The sequence below is a fragment of the Gossypium raimondii genome, chromosome 12 (genome assembly GCF_025698545.1).
Source record: "Gossypium raimondii isolate GPD5lz chromosome 12, ASM2569854v1, whole genome shotgun sequence".
Lineage (NCBI taxonomy): Eukaryota > Viridiplantae > Streptophyta > Magnoliopsida > Malvales > Malvaceae > Gossypium > Gossypium raimondii.
Window position 1 is genome coordinate 37,605,066 of NC_068576.1, and position 4,725 is coordinate 37,609,790.

At 34.7% G+C, this 4,725-nt stretch overlaps 1 long non-coding RNA gene across 1 annotated transcript; it reads right to left on the reverse strand.

The window, feature by feature from the left end:
• Positions 1-3,145: 3,145 nt before the first annotated feature.
• On the reverse strand, positions 3,146-4,725 carry LOC105763953 (uncharacterized). The gene is made up of 3 exons (XR_008192108.1): positions 4,327-4,725; positions 3,293-4,216; positions 3,146-3,204 (listed from the first exon to the last, which is right to left on the reverse strand). It is a non-coding gene; the product is annotated as an uncharacterized LOC105763953 (long non-coding RNA).

Below are 4,725 nucleotides of genomic sequence, written 5' to 3' on the forward strand. Positions count from 1 at the left end.
TCAATTTTATTTTAATAATAAATTTTAAAATAATATTTTTAAATAATAATTTTACATATTATTGCAAATATTCAATATTAATATTTTAATAATAAATATTTTATAGTATAAAGGTTAAAATATGCCATAAGTCTATGTACTATTTACAAATTTGCAATTTAGTCTCTATACTTTTATTTTCAAGAATTTAATCCATCTACTTTTTAGACTTGAAAATCAAGTACAATTGTTGACATTGTAAAAAAATTATCAATTTTGTTGAGGTCATATTTTAAATAAAAATACTCACTTGGTAGTCATGTAACTAAAAATGACATTGTAATGAACTGAATTTAACAAAATATTTTTAATATATGCAAAAACAATTGTAAAATATAAATTTATAGATGTAAAATAAATTGATTAAACAATGAAAAGATAAGAAAATCTCAAATGTATGTTTGTTTCATTAAAAATAACTTTTATGAAATATTTTAAGAAATCTATTAAACAATGAAAATATTTTACAGATCCATCTAAATACCAAAAATATTAACTTTTCCAAGAAAGTAAGTCATTTTCCATAAATCATATTCTAGAAAACCATTTTCAGTGAAATAGAACCTTAATCACTCTAAAATCTTTATTCAAATCAAATTTTGATTTAATTAACTAATCTAATCCAATTGAAGATAACCTCTAAAAAACTCAAACTTATTTTTTCGATTAAATAATTAAAATATAATTGATAAATGATATATCATTAAAAGATTTTGTTAAATAAAATTAGAGAACTTTTTAAAATAAAAATTTGGTGGCATGATGATCAATATAAATATATAACAAGTAAAAGAAACCTTTAACAATAGCAAACATCACTTCTAATTATATTTATCCATTAATCCTTAAACCCACATGACTCTACTTCCAACTCATCTAAAAAATGTTTGATTTTAGGGTTTAAATTAATATTATTTAATAAACTTTAAAAAATTATAAATTTTCACATCTATAAATTTGTTTTCTGTGGTCACCATTTAGCTAATGTAAAAATAAAAATAACCATTGCTCTATTCTTCTAGATACCATAGGGGCGAGATGGAATGATCAGAGTAGTCAAGTAAAGACCTTTCGGTTTGAGGCCAAATGGTGTTTGGAAAGTTCATTTGAGAAGATGGTTAGAAGATGGTGGGAGGATAATCCTAATTGTGTACCGAGCAAGCCTGAGAGAATGGGCCACCAGATGCAACCGTGGAGCAACTCCAGGGGTAGAGAGGAGAAAAGGAATCGTGTGGAGCTAGAAGAAAGGCTAAACAATCTTTATAATCAGGAACTTTCTGATGATACCCTAGCGGACATTATGGAGGTTCAATTAGGACTTAATTTGGAAGCTGACAAAGAAGAATTATTTTGGGAGCAACGAGCCTGAGTCAATTGGTTGAAGAATAGCGATCAAAATACCAGTTATTTTCATAAGATTGCGGTGCAACGCCACCTTCGTGGTAGAATATCTGAGTTAGAGGACGAGAATGGTAGACAAACTACTTCGACTATTGAGTTTATAAAGATAGCATCAGATTATTTTGGAAAACTCTTCTCAGCATTAGATATGGGATCAGATTAGCATTTATTTGGGTTAGTAGAGAATAGGATTACTGATAGCATGAATGATAATTTGCTAAAACAGTTCACTGAGGAGGATATAACCAATGCAGTTCAGTCGATGGCTCCTTTGAAAGCCCCCAGTGTTTATGGGTTTCCCGTAATTTTTTCCAAAGGTATTGGCATATTATTGGGATAGAGATTTCCCGTTATTGTTTATCTATTCTGAATGGTCAATCTGAAATAGGGGATATTAATAAAACGTGAATTATTTTGATCCTCAAAGTGGATAAACCAAAAAATATGGCCCAGTTCAGACCCATAAGCCTTTGTAATGTCATTTACAAAATTGTGGCGAAAGTCTTGGTTATTCGTATGAGTGATATTTTGGGTAATTGTATTAATGAAGCTCAAGAAGCTTTTATCCCAGGAAAACTTATTTCGAACAATGTGTTGATTGCTTATGAGGTCCTTCATTCTCTCAAAATGAAGAAAAGAGGTAAGAGGGGGAATTTCGTGCTTAAGCTTGATATGAGTAAAGCTTATTATCGAGTTGAATGAGATTTTTTAGCAGGAATGATGAAGCATCTAGGTTTTCATGCTGATTGGATCGTACTCGTCATGAGATGTGTTTGTTCTGTTTCTTACTATGTTAGCCTTAATAGAGCTACCAGTGAATGGTTTTCTCCTTCAAGAGAGTTACGACAAGGAGATCCTCTCAGCCCTTACCTATTTTTGGTTTGTGCTGAAGGTTATTCTACGCTTATTCAGGAAGCTAAACAGAAGGGTTGGATGGTGGGTGCACCTATTGGTAAGGAGCGATTGTCTATCAGTCATTTGTTTTTTGTAGATGATTGCATCCTTTTTGGTGATGCTTCGTGTAATGGGGCAGAAGTTGTTCGTGACATAATTTGAGAATATGAGATGGTATCAGGACAGCGGGTGAATTTTGACAAGTCTCTTATTTACTTTGGTGCGAATGTAGCCTCTAGTGTCAAGAAAGATATTGTCAATTTGTTAGGAGTTCGGAAAGCTTCGAACCCGAAAAAATACCTAGGTTTGCCTATGATGGTAGGCTGGAGGAAAATATGGGCTTTTGCTAACTTTGTGGATTGATTCAGGAAACATGTCGAAGGATGGAGTTTGCGCTACCTATCTATAGGGGGAAGAAGGTATTTATTAAATCAGTTTTACAAGCAACACCACTTTATGCTATGCAATATTTTCTTCTGCCAAAACCACTGTGCCATAAGCTTGAAGGCATTATGAATAGATTTTGGTGGACAAACAATAAGTCTTTGAAGGGTGTTCACTAGAGTAGTTTGGAAATGTTATGGACACCAAAGTGTTTTGGGGGGTTAGGTTTTAAAAAATTGTTCTTGTTTAATAAGGCCTTATTAGCAAAACAGGTTTGGCGTATTTTGGATCAGCCTCATTGTTTGTTAGCCAGAGTCTTAAAAGCCCGTTATTATCTTTATTCTGTTATTCTATCAGTGAAAATTAGATCTTACCCCTCACTTACCTGGAGAAGTATTTGCAGCGCTCGTGAGGTGATTGGGGAAGGGGTTTTGTGGCGGGTTGGGAAGGGTGATCGCATTAACATCTGAAACGATCCCTGATTACCTGAAAGAGAGAATAATAGAATTCCAGTTCAGGTGATTAGGCCTTTTTGGACTACTGTTAATCAATTAATTACGACAGATACTAGTACCTGGAATAGGGAGCTGGTTCATAACTTAGTTGATGAGAGTACAACTGATCGAATTTTTTCTATTCCCATATCTGAAAGTGGTCCGGAGGATAGGTTGGTTTGGAAACATAAAGGTTCTGGGGAATACACTGTTAAGAGTGGGTATCGGGTCCTAAATACAAAATATTTACAGGACACTATATACATGTCCTCTATTGATGAGGATTACAAAGATTTTTACAAAGTCTTATGGTTGTTGAACATTCCAGGGAAAATTAAAATACATATTTGGAGACTGGTGAATAATCTGGTGCCTCACTTTGGTAATTTGACGCGTAGGACTTTGTGTGTGAAAGTATCTTGTCCACTGTGTAAGGCAGAGCTGGAGGATTCTGATCACCTGTTGTGGTCTTGTGGTGTTCTGCAGTGGGTGTGGGCTTCGCTGCAAGTAAAGATTTCGTCCTTTGAAGAATCAATGTGTCATAAGCTTCGCTTTGTTAGAACATTTTCTGCAGCAGATGACCAACAAAAAACGAATCATTGCGATATCTATGTGGAGTCTTTGGTTTCATAGAAATAAACTGGTTCATGAAGGGGTTAAATTTTCGCTATAGGTGGTGTTGGGGTTTATTTGGGGATATAAACAAGATATTTGTCTAAATCACATGCATTTCTGTCCTTTTCCTAGATCTATGGTTAAGGAAATCTGGAGACCCTCAGACCATGGAATTATCAAGTTAAATTTTGATGCGTCTTTTCTAAAAGAAGAGAGGCTCGTTGTAACAGCAGTTCTAGCCAGAGATTTTACAAGTGAAATTGTAGGGGAAGAAACTTATATTTTTAAAGATGTTGCTGACGCGTTTGTGGCAGAAGCAAGGGCTTGTGAAAGGGCTTTAATCTTCGCGAGTATGTTGTGCTTTCAACGACTGGTTGTGGAAGGCGATTCTTTGACAGTTATAAAAAATGTTCAGAAGAAGGAGAAAGATAAATCGGTGCTCAGACCGATTACACATCATATTTATACTTTGGGTATGCTTTTTGATGAGGTATCTTACCTTGCTGTGCCTCGATTGGTTAATGAAACGGCTCACACACTGGCGCTGGAAGGCCGGAGAAGAAAGATTTGAGGGGGTTGGGTTAATGGAGTGCCTGAATCTGTGATGATGGCGATATTGAAGGACTGTTTGGTTTGGAACCAGTGGATCTAAGATAATTTCGTTTTTTCTTTGAAAATGGAGGAGGTTCATTCAAAGGATTTGTTCTCTCATTATACTCGTTTCAGGTTTCAGATGGTGAGGAGAGTATTGGCTGATATTGGGTTTTTGAAGAAAAGCTGGTTATTGGCTTTTTTTCTGCTCTTTTGGAGTTGGTAGTTTCTAGGCTTTGATTGTTTTGGTTGCTTGCCAGCTGTTTTCCTTTTCTATTGTCGTTTCATGTTACTGTTTTGCTGGCAT